Source organism: Pseudopipra pipra, chromosome Z, assembly GCF_036250125.1.
Source record: "Pseudopipra pipra isolate bDixPip1 chromosome Z, bDixPip1.hap1, whole genome shotgun sequence".
Classification (NCBI taxonomy): domain Eukaryota; kingdom Metazoa; phylum Chordata; class Aves; order Passeriformes; family Pipridae; genus Pseudopipra; species Pseudopipra pipra.
Genome location: NC_087581.1, coordinates 37,306,555 through 37,325,296, shown reverse-complemented (window position 1 = coordinate 37,325,296; position 18,742 = coordinate 37,306,555). Strand labels below are relative to the sequence as shown.

The 18,742-nt window shown below is 39.7% G+C and overlaps 1 protein-coding gene across 4 annotated transcripts in view; it reads right to left on the bottom strand.

Moving 5' to 3' along the window:
* NTRK2 (neurotrophic receptor tyrosine kinase 2) overlaps positions 1-18,742 on the bottom strand; it is a 203,686-nt gene that overhangs the window by 86,259 nt on the left and 98,685 nt on the right. The gene's annotated exons all lie outside the window — the stretch shown is intronic.

The following is an 18,742-nucleotide window of genomic DNA, read 5'->3' as shown; positions in this document are numbered from 1 at the left end:
TCAGGGTCAAAAATCTAGGGAACAATTTGCACAGTCACAGAGGTGCAGAGAAGATGGATGCTGAATTGATTAGTGGGAAAGACACATCCCACCACACTGCAAAACTTGGAACCACTGCAGAGAGGCTCATTGAACCCAGAGGAATATCCCACTGGCTCCCCCATCCATATCTGAGTCTAGTCACCTTCCAAAAAGAGGTCTATTGTGAACAGTAATTCAGTGACAGTTTTTATTTTGTTTCCACTCTGTGGTTTGTATTTTTAATGGAAGTACCACTGAGATAATACCTTGTAAATGGATTTTAAAAAATCCTGCTTAGCGCAGTGTTCCACTTCTGTAAGCTGCAGGAACCTTTGAACTAACAGCACGATCAGCACAGGCGACATTTGAACTCCTGACATTTAAATTCTATGCCATTTAAATGCCATTTCATTTAAATTCCACATCACTTTTCCCCGTTTATATCCAGTATTCAGAGAAAACTAGAAGCACCATTTAGCAGTAATGACATTTTGCCTCATCTCCCGACGGAAGAGCCAGCAGAGGTCACACACGTCATATTTCACTTCGTTGTCCGTCCATGTTAACTAGGGTTTTGGGGATGACATTCACATCTTCTAATTGTAACATCAAAAGAAGGTACTAGAAACAGATGGAAAAATTCACCCCCTGGAAGTGTCCATCCTGGAATGGCATCCTTAGACAATAGTTGTGTTTAGCCTGTGGGCAGCAGTGAGAGGTTGAGCAAACGTTCCCCCAAAGAAGGGGGCAGCAGAGAGGCCCTTAAGGACAGTAAAAAGCTGTGTTTACTCAGTAACCCTTGCAACATGTTGCACTCCCAGAATGAGTTTTGGCTGGACAGAAGAACACTGCAGAGTCAAGACAGAGTTGAGTAACTTGCCACATAGGTGGCATCTGTGTCCACAGGAGAGATGGGGAATGCAGAGAAAAAGAGAGTAAGAATGGGGACCAGCAGCAGGTTCTGTATACACATTACTGAGGACATGAGAGAAGACAGGCAGGATTCACTGCAGCAGACATACAGTTAAGGAATACGATAAGAAAAAGGACAGTCCCAAACACAGCAAAGAAAAGGGAGCTTTAAAGAAACTTCTACTCTTCTGTGGCTCACTGTATTGTTAACAAAATCACTTCATCACTACATGCCATAGCTCACAGGAATAAAGCTTAATATTCTGGTATGTGACTATTCAACCCTATATTTTGAGACTCAAGCGTATTCACACCCCTGTCCTGGTTTCCTTTCTTCTCAGCTGGTTTAATGGTGCATGAGGAACATGTTCTTGTGGTTTGAAAAAGTATTTCCCCCCCCAGCTTGAAACATCAGAAGTAATTTTTCAAATACCTTGCACTTCACTGTAAAGTCACTGTTGACAAATGTAAGCAAAGCCTAGATCTCTGCAATTTATCAAGTGAAACCACTAATACTAAGGCTAGTTTTGTTATTACTGATCACCCAGATCCTCAAACGATTGATTCTCCTGGGAAAACTGCCAGGATATAAGAGTTTTTGGTGAAGATTTCTCTAATGAAGGGCAGAGCCTAATAAATTGCAGGAAAGGGTCCCTCAGATGGCACAGAAGATACTTAAATTAGATCACAACAAATTTTTCAGATGCATGAGTGTTGTTTGTAGAAGCATTAGAGTGCAACCCATTTAAAACTGCATTCAATTTTTGGTAGATAACATCCTTGCATCTCTAAGCTTTCTGAATATCAACTTAGTTGCTCCAAAAAAGCAGGCTGACTAATACATACTTTCTTGAGAAAACGAAGACCTTTTTATAGTGAAATACTATGAGGGTCGAATCCCTTCTGTCACAGTAAACAGGCAAATTCTCTTGGATCTGAAACTTAATAGAAACAAGTCTTGAAGTCGTTTTCAGCCCTGCTGTTATCTGCCACACAAGGGGAGGCTTTTTTGTTGTTGTTTGCTTCCAGCATACATGCAGTGATGGCAAGGAAAAGTGACCATTAGACATTTCCAGATGTTAAAGACCCAGTTTTGTATGGTGAACTATTCTTTCAATCAGTATAAACCACAAAGTGCTGCAGGTGAAAAGTAGACAATTGTTCCATAAATCTATTTACTCAATTAGGCTAGTTGGTAAAAGCTACTCTTCTGTGTGGTATGAAGCAGGCTCCAAGCTGCTCTCTGATGCAGGTAAGGAAAACCTGGAAAATTAAGTGATTTTCAGAGCAATTCCTGGCACTACAAAACAGTGTAAGAAAAATTCAACTGTAGAAACTTCGTTGCTGCATCACTGTGTGATCCCCCTTACTAATATATTAGCAAGTGAACATCCCATGTAATGGTCTTTCTGAATAGCTGTTTGAGTTCAAAAATCCTATTTCCTGTCTATTTCTTTTCTAATTAAGACAATTCCATCAACAGATGGAAATTTTTATGTATCAGAGGCAGCTGAGCTTGCATTCTTTCCAACTCGCCCTTTGCTGGGACTTTTTTTTTCAATGTGAGCAAACTTGTACATAGACTTTTATTTGCTGGACTATCTACTCATCATAAAGCTACATTTCATTTTTTGAAATCACTAAGCCACGTTACAATTACTGACCAGCACTGCAGATGGCTATGATATTCAAAAAATGCAAAACCATTTCTGGGATGCAAGATGAGACCATCACCTGTACTGACAAGAAGCTAGAGCTGCACTTTTCTGAACAGGCACTGAGTTCAAAATGAATGGTAATTTCTTAAAGCACCTTGGAGTGTGGTTCCATCCAGATGAAATGTGGTCACTGAATTACTTGTCAAAGGCAGAATGAGTATGGTAATTACCCTTAATCACCTGTTACTGCTTCTGTTTTTTATAGAATCTGCTTTTTGTTTTACACCTGATATCTGCAAATTTTAGACAAAATGTCATAGAGGGAGTGAAAATCAGGGGTTGTTAGTAGTTATTAGCTATTGCCAATATCTGATTCACAGTCAGGTTGAGCTTTTAAGAAAACTCCAGAGACCTTTTCCACCTTTCAACGTGCTTCCCAGTATCTTTCCTTGATTTCATTTTTAGACAATACTTCTTGAGAGGATAGAAGTTGGAGCCAGACAAGAAATGGTAGCCTGCCTTGGAGATGATATAAGCTATACACTGCAGGGATGAGTTTCACCTTTATTTAATGTTAAGCAAAAGACCTCTCCATTCTGCATCACCTAGGCCCAAGAAAAATCCCTTCTGTGTACAAAAAACTGCTATCAGCTCTTTAAAAAAGTGGTGATGTGTAAGAAAACCAGTTCTATTTGAAACTGATGAGCTATAATAAAACCAAAATACCTCCAACAACTAGGTGGGGAATTATCCTCAGCACATAATATGGGGACAGGCAGAAACAGCAAACTTCTCTTACTGCATATTCCATAGAGAACTGGAGACAGTCAAACACTACTGTGGTTGGGGTGTGGTTTACCTTTAACAGTGTCAGCACTCTTGTCTGAAATATAACTCGCTTCTGTGCTACCTCTTGAACAGTGCATGTTTGCACTGTCCTTGATCTTGGTGGTACCAACAAATGTGGGTTTTCTTGCATTAGAAATAAAATTTATGTAAGCTATTTTCAAGGTGTGCTGCTATTTCTTGACAAAAGAAGGAGATTTATGATTATTATATACAGCCTTTCATGATAGGAAAGGTTAAAAAAATTAGGATTGTTCAGCCTGGAGAAGAGTAGGCTTCAGGGTGATTAATTTGTGGCCTTGCAGTAGCTGAAGGGAGCCTACCAAGAAAGATGGAGTGAAACTATTTACAAAAGCACATAGAGGCAGGAAAAGAGGGAATGGCTTCAAATAGAAAGACAATGGAATTAAATTAGATACTAGGAAGAAAATTTTTACTGTGTGGGGTGGTAAGGCACTGGAACAGATTACAGAGTGAAGTTGTGGACGCCCCATCCTTGGAAGTGTTCAAAGCCAGGTTGGATGTGGCTGTGAGCAACCTGATCTAGTGAAAGGCGTCCCTGCCCATGGCAAGGGAGTTGGAACTAGATGTACTTTAAGGTCTCTTCCAACCAAGCCATTCTGTGATTATATTCTATGATTCATGATACTTGGATCACCATCAGAGTTAATGCAGTTTTAACATGCATGCTATGAAGACCTATCTACCCTGCTATTTGTTGGGACTAAATTTGCTTTGCAATTTCAGACTTCTGCTAATATTTAGGTAGTTGGTTGCAGCAACACATCTGACTACTGCCTACCACTGGAATAATGCACATGACCTTCCTGTTATGAGACACGAGATTATTATATTAATTATTGTGTCAGAACAACTCAGGTGTATGTGTTGGAGGGGGGAAGGACAAGTTGAATCTCATGGAGGTGAGGTCATGCCTTGTCCCACATGCCCCTTAAGACTCCTGGGGTGACCCTGGAGCAATTGTCAGTCAAAGGCAGCCCAGAAGCACGGTCTACACCACATCCTGGAGCCCCTAACCCAACCTTAGATTGTCTCACATCATGGAAGCACCACTCTTCACCTCACCCCAGAGCCCCTGAGTGGCCAGTGGGCTGGAAGACCACAGACCATCTGCCAGAGCACATAAAAACAGATATGTGATGTCCACATGTTTGAACCCACCATTTCTAGACTCCTGTAGCTGGATCTACACTAGATCTACGAATGGTAGCTATATGTCTCCTTTTATCTCTCTTTCTTTTCTTCTTTTTCTTCTAATCTCTTTTCTTAATATTTTAGGTAGTTGGATACTGGATAGGTTGGTTTTGCTAAGTTGTATGTGTTAGCATGTGCTAAGTCAATGTTTTGTGGAATGCTTTGTTCTGGTTGTATATTATCTTTTAAACTTTTGCCGAGAACTCTTATTTTTTCTAAAGTTTACCAGTAAAGTCCCTCCTGAGAAAATGTACGTAGCACTTCTCCTCTGCGCTCTCTCTTAAGGTGTTAAAAGAACCAAAGGCTCTTCTAATAATCCAGAGGGCAGATATGGTTGGAGCCTTGTATATTTTTAAAGTAAAACTCTGTTGGTTGAGCTCATAGCTCTGAGACTTGGAGTCTTATATCTGTGTATCAAAGCACAGAAAGAGTCTCAAAGTGAATAATTCTCATCTAAGCAGGCTCTGGGAAAAAATAAAAAAGGGAGGTGCTCAAATGCAGAATCAGAAAGAATGTATGGGTTTTGGTTGCACCTGGCATGATCTTGCAGGCACATATACTCAGACTTTTGCTTAGATGATCACAAACAAGAAGTGTGTCCATCTACTTCTCCCTTCACTTGCTGTGTCAAAGTTGTAAGCAATCTACTTTGCATGTTTGTACTCCAAGCTCTAACAAGATGTCTTGGAGGCTACAATATCCTGCATCCTCTTCACAACACACTGCTGTGCAATACACGTCACTTCAATTATCCCTGAAGTCACTACTAATGGCTTAGGTACACTGGAAAGCAAACCAATTTTAGCTGTGTGGTTGGACTGTGATTTATAAGGATGCATCTACTTAGTCAAGTGTTACAAAGCAGATTATATAAAGAGCAATGTTCATTGAGTTGATTTTGTGCTGTGATGCCTTAATAAACATAGTTCCTTCCACAAAAAATTATGTTGACTGCTAGGGTTATTTTTCAATGGACCATGGCTCTGACTTCCACTGCAAACAGGGACCAGTCTGTGCTGAGGCATGGTAACAGCACATCACCAAGTTAAAAGCAGGACAGTGAATGCATGTCACATCAGTCAGTACCACCTCTGCCAAATTTCCAGGCCATACTGAGTCTTCTCTCTTTTTCCTTTTGGGAGGGGTATGTTTTTTCACTAGTTAAATACATTGTTCTGAAAAGCAATTACACAAATTTCTTTTCCCATAAGATTTCCTTATTTGCTGTAGATTTTAAGTTATTCTTTTCTGCATCATTAAAAGGTAAGTTTTGTGCTGCAGCAAGAGCAGATATTCAATTTTTCCTGTTATCAAGGTAGGATCCAACTTTCTTACCAGAACAGTCAACTTTTTAGCTTTACTCTTAAATTATGATCTTATCTTTTATTCTCTCTGGAAGACAACTAATCAGTCACAGTTTGGCACACTTTTATTTGACTAAGGTGCTATAAGTTTTACTTTGAATATTCCTTTGTATTCCTAAGTTACACAAGGAATATAATGTGCACTTCTATTAGACTGGATAAGAAAGTCAGCAAAGTAGAAAGCCATGCAATTATAGAAACATTATTTTGTATTATTGCTCTCTTAAAATGCTACATGCCGAATACAGGGAATTGAATTAAAAGGTATAAATAGAACACAAGAAAAAAAACCCAAAGATAGTTGAATAAGCTTTCAAAGAGAAACCAGTTTAGACTCACTTTGCTTGGTAGAACTGTTCAAAGTCAGATTGTTCTGCAAATCTAGAGAGGGTTTATTAAAATTATGGTTTTGCTTTGTAGCTGTTGATACTTTTAATGAAGGAAACTCAAGGCATGGCACTCTCACGTTCTGTCAGCAGTTCAGCTGTGTGGAGCAATAACATATCTTGCCTCTCCCCATTTTCCAACTGACCCTTTCTGTCTCATATCCCCATCCCTGCCAGCTATCCAGAAAACAGCCATTAGTTTTAACCATGAGTGAAGTAACCTCTATACTCACTGTCACATTTAGTTGCAAAATTAATAAGGGGGTTAATCCTCCTTTGTGGTGAAGAAAACGCAAGATCACCCTAAACAACTTTATACCCAAGTCCATCCTGTTGAAGGATACTTTTCTTCACAGCTCAAAGAGTGCACGTCCTTCTATCCTGGAACAGCATACTAAGCCACTGTTAGACATTAAGTCTCTGACTCAGAAAACTGAGACTTGCCAGGCTTGGGCGTTTAGTGGATAAATAATTTCACATCTTCTGACAGGTATCATCAATCTGTTTAACTGATTTGCACCCACCAGTGCTTGTTTAAGCTTGTTCCCTATTGCTTCTTGATATATGAGATGAGAAAAACTTCTTGACACTGCCCAAGAAGTTCAGTTCCCATCCAAGATGATGCTCCCAGGAAGTCAGGGGAACCAGAACAGAGAGCTGGAGAACATCTTCACACCCAGCAGACAAATGCCTCTGTTACCCATCAGCATGCACTTCTAACATTCTCTAAATAACTGAAATAAGGAGGCTCCTTGAAGGTCTCTTGAAGGAATAAGTAGCGCAAAATCAAGGTTTAAACTCAAGAAGCAGCCCTTAGGAGTCTGTTCACTTACAACTAAAGTGGAGATATTTGTTTGAAAATCATGATGAAATCACACCAATTCAATGTAATGTTTGATTTGGGTGATTAGGGATAAAAGGTGGTTTGCTCTGTCATTGAATAGCTTTCATACACAGCAAGTAAACTACAGTGTTGGATTGCCTTCATTTCCACATAGAATAATTTAAGTAATGCATACCTTTGAGTCTAATGAAACAACAGGTATGTTATTCAGCTTTACAGTACCAAATTTTCAGTGTTGCTAGGTGTCAAGATGCCTTTTCCCCTAAATCACACGCTCCTATTGCAGGATAATTTATTTCAAATGCCTAGCTCCTCTAGAGAGGAACACACAATCTGGGTAATTTCCACTGACATGACTGTGCACAGATTTTAGCCACTCAGTATTTCATCAGGGCTTTTTTGTTGTGGCTTTGAATCTAAGAGCCACAGCTGCATATTTTTTTGCTTTGGTTTTATTCTGGTGTGTGACTGAAAGAAGCCCAGTCAGTTCCTTTCAGCTGCCTTTCTCCTCACAACCTCATCTACTCCCCTGTATGCACGTATTCCTGCATCCCTTCACACACAAGCCTAGAGCAATTGTTTCTGCAAGGGAGGACTCCCTAGGATAGGCTGGGGGACTCCTTCATAATGCAAGTCACTCTCTGAAAGTCATGCAACCCACGGGGTGCAGGGCCAAAGACACAGGTGTCTTGGTCTGGGACAGACTGGCAAGACAGTTGACCCAAGAAACCTCCTCTGCAGCACTGCAAAACCCTGTAAGTAACAAGAATGCAGTCTCTAATACATACTGGATTGGCTAGTACTGCCTGTACAGGATGAAAGGTCCGCAACCCCCTCTGCTCTGGCTTCATTCCAGTGCCAGCTCTCCCCAGGGATGCCATCAGCAAAACCTCAGCCTGCTTCACAAAGGTTGCCAATTTCTTTCTCCTTTTAGCCAGAATGGGAGGCATTTGTGTAACAGATCTCACAACTGCAATCTGGCATAATCTTCAAATTCTTAAGCACCAAAACGAATAAATCCTCAGAGATTGTCTTCAATGTGGTACATGCTACTATTATTCCCAATTTGGAGGCAGAAGAGCAGAAGGCTCTTCGGCTCACTGATTCGCCCAGGACTGCAGGTGGGATCTCTGTCAAAGTCTTGATTAGAACCTGAGATGAACTGGCAGCCCCAACTGTTGAACCATGAAGCCCTTTGTGCCTCATAGCCCTCCTTCAGTTGTAGGATAAATTGTGGCTATATAGCTGTCCACTGCTTTGTGGACATGTTGGCAGTATCTGCAGCTCAAATGAAACAGAGACCTGAGACAAAAATCTAGCCAGGATGTGGCATATTAATCAATAAGAATACATCAGCTAGAGAAGTAAGGATACAAGGCAGCAGAAAATGTTAAAGAATGAAAAAAAATGTATCTATTTTTAATATAGATCATAAAGACCATTAATTATAATCACCTGCAGGGGTGATTGGGTATCTTGGAAATGTGGGTAAAATTACAATCCTTCAAAAATACTACAGTGAAAAACCACCACAATATTAAAAAAGATCAGCTGGAATGCACTTGTTGGCATTGAGCAAAAAATAGTAATTCACCTGAAATTAAACCCTTGTTGCCTTTCATTTAATTTAAAATTATTTAATTAACATTTGCTTCCCTCCAGACTTCTCATAAGTAATCTAAGTGTTAGCATTCCCATTCCTAGGGCTGGAAATGAGGTCCTCTCTTGTTTAGAAGATAAATACGAAGTGTACAGAAGCAACACAGGTTTCCCCATGCTGCTTTGGCAGTCAGTCTTTACCTGAGAGAACAAAGCTATTCAGAGTAGTTAACTTGAATAATTTTCCAAATTCCGGTTAGTTAGATATGGTTAGATTATACGGCAGATATGCTAGATTGTAGAGAAAAGCTTCCTGATTTTAAACTTGTATTTGCTTTTGTGCCTTTTTTTCATTTAAAAAACCAACCAAACAAAAAACATTAGTAATTACACTATTTCATTTTTTTCAAAGCCTGATTATTTCTTGGAAGTACAGAGATACTATAGCCCTCTTCCATTCAAGCAAATCAGCTGAAAACATGATATGGAAAAAGGTAGACATACTCAGAAACTGATGAAAAACTGAAGATCTGGGATTTCTTTTATCTTAAACCAAGGTCTGAGGAGGTACACAAGAATAGGCCTTCCAATGCATGGGGACATTTTTTATTGCATGCCTATGCTGGACAGAAATGAAAAGTTCCATGGCAAAAGTACATCAAGAAAGACTGAGGTAAAATGTTGGGAAGACATCCTCAGGCACTGGAATTGTTCATAGAAGACTCAGAAACCTCCATTTCTGGAGATCTTGAAGCAACATGAGGAAAATGTCTGTTGAAAAAAATACAGGTATAGTCCATACAGGCTTAGGATAGGGTCCCCTTTCAGCTTTAAACTTCCATAATGACAAAAAGGCAGACCTTGAGTGATCTTATGGGAAACACTTTAGGGTCTTCAAATGTTGATTTTTGCCTATTCTAAACTGAAGGAAGCCCAGAGTTCAACAAATACACAACATATCTCAATGGATTACATATATTTCAATGCATTAGAAGATCACTTTTCCAGCCTGCAGAACAAAGATAGATTTAGTTGGGTGAGAAGAACACCAGTGCTGTACTAATGTGGGTTATTCTACTAGAACACACATTATTTAATAGCAATCTTTACATACAATTTATTTCAGTGAGGGTTTCCCCCTTTATTAACAGCTTTCATTAGTGGAAGTGTTAACTACATGACATTATAACACAGAGTCTTGTATAATTTCTTACTTTTTGTCCATACAAGATTATCATAGGCCCCCAAAATAGCATAAGTTATGAAGGCAACATTATACTGAAATATACCTCTCAACTTGTTCTCAACAAGCATAACAGCTTCCAATTAATTTTTCATTTACGACCACATCAGCTAACCTTAAACCTGACAATCTACAAAGAAGCAAAACTAAATGATTACACAAAATCTACCCAAACATCATGCTCAGATTATAAACAACATCTGCAGAAGTCTGGTTTTGCTGTTTACCAGATGATCTTGCAGCCCTACTAAAGGCTTTTGAACCTGCACTGACTTGGACTGCCTCCTCTTCGTCTCCAAACACTTCCTATCCCGGAAAACAGGTTTTAAAAAAAAAAATTCAAATGCCCACCTACAACTGAAGAGGAGAGTATAGGACGATGGTGAACTAACACTCCACCATCTATTTCTTGTCAAGTAATTCACTCTCTCCTCAGGTGAATAAGTTTTGTGTAGTTATGACCCAAATTTTGCATGTGCTGGGGAGGTATTATCTGGCCTTGGAAGAGGGTGGCTGGAAGGTCAGGAGAATTCAGCACAGAACACAGGCTGTTCAAAACCAGCCCTCAGTGAGCACAAAGCAAAAGGGAGCTTACTTTCCTTCCTGAACACTAATACCTGACATTTTATTCCAATTATATATTAGATTACTCAGCAACAGTGAAACTGATTCCTTTTATGTCTCTTCCACAGCAGCCCTTTCAGTGCTTTTTCTACAGAACCTGTCCCAGGCCTTTAAATACAGATCATAACCCATGCTCAGAAAACCTTTCTAGCCAGCAAGAGACTGGCCAAAATCTTCTGGGAAGAATTTTGATGCTCAGCAATCATGTATCACTAAAAACGCTTGTGATATCCACAGAAGTCTCTGTCTGCCATGTTCTCCAAAATGGAATAGTCTTACCAATGGACCCATTCTAGTGCTTGGTTGTTCTGTGCACCTCTAAGAAATCATAAGGAAAAGAAAAGCAATCGTCTTCCATTGTTACAGACTTCTGGATTATGGTCAATTAGATCTTTGAGGACACTGTTCATGAAATAGTTCACCTGTTTCATAACAGGGAAGGAGCTTCACAGACTGGAGGAACATCCCTGCTAATACAGTTTCAGATCAAAGATGCAGAAATTGCCTCCAAACAACACCCTTCTTTCCCCAAGCACAACTCCTAATGCAGTGATGCCTTACATACTCAAAATCCTCTTCAAATGCAGTGGAGCAAGTGACATTCACGGATAGAAAGGCAACGTGTCAAATTTCTGTCCCAGCAGCATCACTCCCAAGCTATAGGATTAGCTGCACAAATTGACTGACTTGCCTCTGTATGCTAAACCTCAACTGCCATTTACAGACACCTCCTCCTCCCTGCCACATGATGCCTCATCTGCTGGAGATTCCTCCTGTCACCTCTTCCCTTCAATTTCAAGCAGCTTTCTTGAAATTGCTGCTATGGCAAGCAGAAAAATGCTGCATACTCGAAGCTATTTGCCACATATCAGCTAGTTTGCTATCCCAAAAGTGGTCATGCTACGAGCTAAACTCTGGTAGTTTTGCTCCAGCAGATTTCAGATTTGAAAACGGATGCATTAAGTGTGAAACTGGTGACAAAACTGGTCATGATACCACAATGAGGTTTCGCTAAAATACTGAAAGCATCACTGCTTCTACTCTGCACAGCTCTGCGTAAAGCAGTGTTTCTCTTTTTTTGGGATGCTGCACATAATATTTTCATAAATTATTTCTACTGCTTCTACTACTTCTGAATATTTTCCCTTAGCATTACCATTTTTCTGATGGGCCTCCTCTACTTATTTACTCACTTCTTTTTTCATGGAAAGTTTTGCCTCTCTCTTCTTAACTGATTTTCTCTTGACCACCTGGCTCATCTATCCCCTCTTTTTCTAAGAACCGCAGCCTCCTGTGATGTTGTAAATTTTATGTTAGGATTAAATAGCATTTGTACTTGTTAAACTCAAGTATTTTAGGATGACATTCATTTATTCTCAGTCTAGCTTCCTCTTTTATCAAAAATTCAGTCATGGCTGTTTCTTAGCAACAGATTTATCAGAACAGATTTGCATGAAAATCAAATTCTCTCAAAAAGGAACTGCTGAAGGAAGTTGATAGCATAGCCTTATTCCTAACCACCATTAAAAGCAAATGCTAAAAAGCAAAAGAAAAGGGGTTTGTAATTTCATAAGAAAATTAATGAACACATGTACAGCACTAGCACCAATTGAAGTAGATGACCTTATAAACTTTCCTAACTAATTCATCTCTGAACTGATCTGCAAAAATAATCTTGCCTTCAGACACTGAAAGGAAAAAACAAAACCAAAACAGTCAACCATGCACAGCCACAATCCTCTTGCACTGGACTAGATTAAAAATTGGCATCTGCAATGGTCACACACAATGGAACAAACTGCAAAAGGCAGTCGTGCACTTCCTACGTGCATCAAAAACGTGAACCCTCATTTCAAGCACAGCAATATTAGATAACCAAGAAATGGACTTCAGTGCAGGACCACAATAAGTATATTTCATTCTCTGGTGTCATCACATCTATAATATAATTTCAGTACACTGCAGGTTCCTAATTTTCAGTCTTTAGAAAGAATGTGAATTTAGAAAGAATTTAGAATGAAAGAATTCACATTCACCCAAAGATTTTTCTACACCTTACTTCTCTGTGCCATATAAGGTTTTCCTTTCTTTTAGTTTTTCCTTAATCCAAAATAATGTGCTAAGCTCCAACCAGATAGTTCATCAAAAATGTAGACAAAAGCAATTCAGGAATAGGGTGAAAGAGTCAACCCAAATATGCAAGCATGAAATCCTACAAGCAGATAAAGTGAAATAGCAATACCAAGAGTCTAATTCCCTTCAACTTAATATCAACCAGGAGTAAGTTACGATATTGACAATGGTTCAAAATCCCTATGAATGACAGTGGAATCAAGAATGCTGTCTTTTTATTAAGAATGATGACAGCCTTTTTGGCAAATACAGTCTCCTGCTGCTGTGGCATTTACTTGTGACACTTAGTTATATTACTGAAAGGTAGCATTTATAATATATGGCTGCATATGAATTATGTTAAGAATGGGTTAAAGTAATTTATCTGTATTACTACCAAGAGGCAATGACAAAAAGGTAATTGCCCATATTTGTACCACTACATTATAGAGAATGACAGTTTTATGTCTTCATAATGTTTAACCGAAAATCTATAAAATCCATTTCTCTTTCTTGCTGAGAAATTAATATAGGACCAAAACCTCAAATTCAAACTCTGGTCATGCTCAGACAAAACTCCCACTGAAGTCAGTGGGAGTTTTGCCATGGAGAGGATTAAAGATGGTATGATTTGCTGCACGCTATCAGACATGTAAAAGCTACAGATCTAGATTTTCATTACAATGCTGCTGGTATTATTAAAATTAGCAAGATTTTGGTCTTTCACTTTCCAGGCACACAGTTGTGTGGGCTTGCAGAGGAAGGAGAGATGCAAGGCAGACAAGTGAGCTTGAAGGAGGGTGCTTAATGCTGGGCTGGGAGCCAGCAGAAGTGCATCCCTCCTGCCGTATCTCCCTTCCCTTCTCCTCTTTAAGGCCCAACAAAGAGGCAGGAAAGAGCAAGGAAGCAAGCCTGGGTGCTTGGCAAAACAGCACTAGCTGGATGGAGGGCATCAAGCTCATTATCACAAAAAAATACTGAAGCCATCCATTATCTGTGCTATTCCAGCACTAGGAGCACGCCTAAGCACATACCCCTTTGGGAGGTTCTAGGCTGGACCCTGTGCCACAGAGATATGACACATAGAATCATAGAATCATAGAATCATAGAATCATAGAATCGATTGGGTTGGAAAAGACCTCCGAGATCATCGAGTCCAACCCTTGGTCCAAATCCAGTCCATTTACTAGATCATGGCACTCAGTGCCACGTCCAATCTGCGTTTAAAAATCTCCAGGGATGGTGAATCCACCACCTCTCTGGGCAGCCCATTCCAATGCCTGATCACTCTCTCTGTAAAGAATTTTCTCCTGATATCCAACTTAAATTTCCCCTGGCGGAGCTTAAGCCCGTGTCCCCTTGTCCTATTGCTGAGTGCCTGAGAGAAGAGACCAACCCCCACCTGGCCAGAACTTCCCTTCAGGTAGTTATAGACGGTGATGAGGTCACCTCTGAGCCTCCTCTTCTCCAGGCTAAACAACCCCAGCTCCCTCAGCCTCTCCCCATAGGACTTATGCTCCAGTCCCTTCACCAGCCTTGTTGCTCTTCTCTGGACCCGCTCCAGCACCTCAATATCCTTCCTGAACTGAGGGGCCCAGAACTGAACACATCTAACGGGAGATGGCAGGAAGCAGTCAACACATAACAGTTTTGCTGAGCTTCTGCCAGGGGTGACCAGACCACACCTGTAACTAGAGGAGCCTGCTATCCTTAGGGGGTTACATGGCTCTGCAGGGAAGGGACATTGCACTTTCTTGGGGTTCTCAGATTTTGCTGGCAGCTCCATCCACTTGGTCGTGTTACCTTAAGTGGATACAGAAACTCTTAAAAAAAAAAAGTAGATTCTTCATCAACTGAGTGTTTGGAACGGTTTTGTTCTCTAGTACAGTTTCCAGAGACATTAGAATTTGGTTTGTTAAAACAGTAACAACTTTTCTTATGTTATCAACAAATTTCTTCATGTTTTCATGATGTGGTAGCAGAACCAAAGGAACAAAGATACGACAACCTGAAACAGCTAAGTTTTCTAACCAGCCTACAAAAATGAAGCAAAAAGTAAGGCCTGATATACTCACCCATTTAAATTTTTATAAGAAAACAACAGTAACATCTCACTACAGATGTCATTTCTTAAATGAAACCTCATTTTTAAGAGTATGATTACAACAGATTACTGACCTTCAGTCTCGCTAGCAATGCCATCTGGCACCAATTTAATTTCAAACTGCCAAGCAATTATTGCTAAAAAATTAACTAAAAAAAATTTCACACTTAGGGATATTTTTTTTAATTCTTAATGAAAAAAATATACGGCTAGGGACCATTGTTCCTTACAGAATAAAGATCAATACAGTACTAATGATTCAAATACCAGCATAGAGACACTGGAGTCCTGAATTTAAAATAAGAGAGTCCTATTGAATTAAACTCATTGATCTGGGTTCTAAAGCAAGTTTCAAAGTATGTTCACACAAAAATTAATTCACGACTAGTAGTAAAAAAATGAGATTACTTTATTCACTGTGTTAGTAACACATGATTAAAACTGCAATATATAGCACTATTTTACACATACATAATGTCTTCAAAGGCCATTTTGTAGAAAAAATGAAACTGCAGATAAATACAGATCTTATGTGATATCTGGCTATTATGGATTAACACCACAAAAACCTTACAGTTTTGGAGTTAAAATTGCATTACTTCAACTGGCTAGCATTCCCTTTTTATGTTAAATGTCTGGCAGGACCTAAGATGGATGTCTCCTCTTCCAAAATGTTAATAGACAGTGAAATGCAAGCTTTAAAATCTACCATTCCCAAACAGTAGGAGTAGTAGTACTTACAAATGAGAAGTATTTAAATTAGTCTCTTAGCTGATGTGAATTGGTTAAAGGATCTGACTCATACTTTTCTCCAGTCCTACTGATTTTGAGTTCCTCATGGTTTTGCGTCCCATGCAGATACATTCACTGCTGGACAGATTGATCTGTTAGCTTTTTACAGCTACACAGCACAAACAGAAATGCAATGCAAGGAAAGACACGGGAGAATCATGCTGCACAAGCTGCGCACTTGCAATGTGTAGGCAGCAATGGTAAAATGTTTCAGGATGCTAAAGAAAGCAGTTACACATTACATAAAACAATTCAATGTGGTACACTAGCAGACTTCCTTAGAATCCTGAAGCAGATAACATAATTCAAATAAGAGAAAGATGCGACTCCAGGTAGGACCACACAAACACACACTAGTTCTCCCATCCATAAATGCAGGGATGACAAAAATCCCAGATGAATAAACATCCCCGATTTGTTTTACAGGGGAATACAGAACTGTGCTCTATCTGAAGTCAGAGCCAGGGCTCTATTGCAACCAGACAACCATCAGCACAGACCCTTTGCAACCTGAAGCATGCAGACGGAAATCCTCATGAATGCTGAGAGTTAAAATTACAATGATATTCTGTATTAAACAAATAAATCTCACAGTAGCCTGACTTATGGCACCCAAAGCAAGACCTGCATGCCTCCAAAGGGGAAAAAACATTTTTTAGGAATTCCCACTCCCCTCCGAGAGACAATCAAACCCTTTGTGCTTTGATTGATCACACAGTAATTAAGTCTCTCTGCCATCAATTTTCAGCCTCTCTGCTTCATCTGCCAAAGGCTGCCCTTTCCTGGCATAAGTAGCTGTCCCCTGGCAATCACTGATCAAACTGCTATCATGTGGGCCATCTACATATCACTAGTGGTTACAGCTGCACTCACCACAGGCAAAGTTCAGACCAGAACCCAGGAGCAAAACATGTTGGAGCCTTGCCATTGGAAACAACTGACTCCAGAGGCCACACCATAACCTCCTAATGACAGGTAACAACTTCACCTGTGTCCCACGGTAGTTGAGTTCAACAGCAACAGGTTATATATACATTTGGATTCCAACAAAGTGTGAAGTAGCAGCAGGCAATGGAAACCTGGCATCCTCTTTAGAAAGAAAAAGCAGTTATGATAAATCTTTGCCTTCCTCTTGAAGAGGCGCAGGGCCCTTCACGCCTTTTTTTTTTGAGACAATGATGAAGTATAATAAAGCGTGATTCTTTACCTGGAAAGAGACTGCCAACTCCCAAGGGAAAAACAAAACCTACTTATGGGAAAAGGTAACCTGTTGTATCACACAAGTAGAAAGCTGGTCTCCGCATGTTCTGCCTCAAAAACTGTGCCTCAGATGCCTGGATAAAGGAAATGCTCAGACAAATCGCAATGAACTTTCCATGATTTTGATTTATAACCTCGTAAGCAAACAAATACAGAGTTGGTGATTTGGGTAGTTTTTAAAGAACACTCCATGTATTTAAAAATCATAGAACTAAGCAATTAGTAACAACAGAGAGCTGCGTGGCAGAAACCTCCACAAGACCCATCAGAGCTGCGTGGCAGAAACCTCCACAAGACCCATCAGAGACTGAGATATTTGTCAACGGGCTACTTGCTACCCAGAAGACAGACTTCACCAGGCAGACAGTTACATTACAACATAAAGGTAGTACCTCAGACTGCCAAAAAATTACTTTTGGCTTATAAAACTGAGACAAACTGACTTCCTAGGTCATCTTATCACCTAACATTAATGGAAAAGTCAATGTGCGGGGCTTACCATGAGAAAGACAACACTGATATTCTTTCACGCTTGACTTTTATCTCATATTTAAGGCAACATACACAGTTTTGAATCTGAATGCAAATGGAAGTATTATGTAAATGTTTTTGTCTACAAAGTATAGACTTATTAAGATCTCACATGTTGTTCAAATTTTGATAGTTATTCTGCACAGGTATATACAGCCCTTGGATTTTTTCCTGGATTTTTAAGACATGAAGTGTCTTAAAAGTGAAGGAACTTCTTATGACTATGCATTAATTGTATAGTAGAAAGTGTACCATGAATCTCTGACATGGCTAGCTGTATTGACCTTCACCCTGGGACCATCTCGGGATGAAAAGTATGAGCTAATGTATAAGCTATGACCTCAGCATCATGCTAGGTCTCATAAGTAAGCATTAAAATTGATTGCATGGCATGCATCTTTAGAAAAAGAAAGCAGAATTCTGGTTTAGGCAGCAGGGTCTATGCTGGGACGTCTGCTAGTGTAAAGACACCACAAACACTCAGCATGGGCTGAGAGACAAAATGAAAGAGACACTACCCAGCTCTCAGACAAAGGTTTGTATAGAACCAATTGTTTTCTTGGATCTTGTTCCCTGAGGCAGGGATGACGCATCCCTTCCTGAGGAATCATTGACTTCGGTGCTCTAATTTTGCTAAAATTGTTCCAGGGGAAAATATGGTGACTCTTCAGTGGATCATGCCAGTCATGAAGGAACACCCAATTGTCCATCCAGAGTTTCACCACTTTCTGGTTTCTGACTCTAATCCCTAATACCAGCTATAAGGAGTTACTGAGGAAATGTGATCCGTAGTGTCATTGGTATGTGGTTCCCAACAAAAACTTCCATATTTTCCTTCTACATATCAGCTATCCCGGGAATGTGTCATGGCTAGAACAGCCACTTGAATACTTTGCTCTTTCTGAATGTGAAAATAGCACAGCACTTTTATGTGGCAAGAAAAAATGCATGTATGAAAGATACTGTCACATTGAGATTCTAACTTATCCGAGACACTATTTGGGATTTTACTGATTACAGATGCAATGTATTAGGGAACTAGATCTAAAGTTTGCTACAACGAAAACTACAGAAATCATGGCATCATAAAATGGCATAGTGGAAATAAACCATGAATTTGAAAACTACAGTAGAAAAGCAAATTGCATAAATACAACAACAAAGTGGTTTTAAAATTAGTTCTTCAATTACCAGAGTAAGAACTCCAATCCAAATTAATTTTCATCTGTC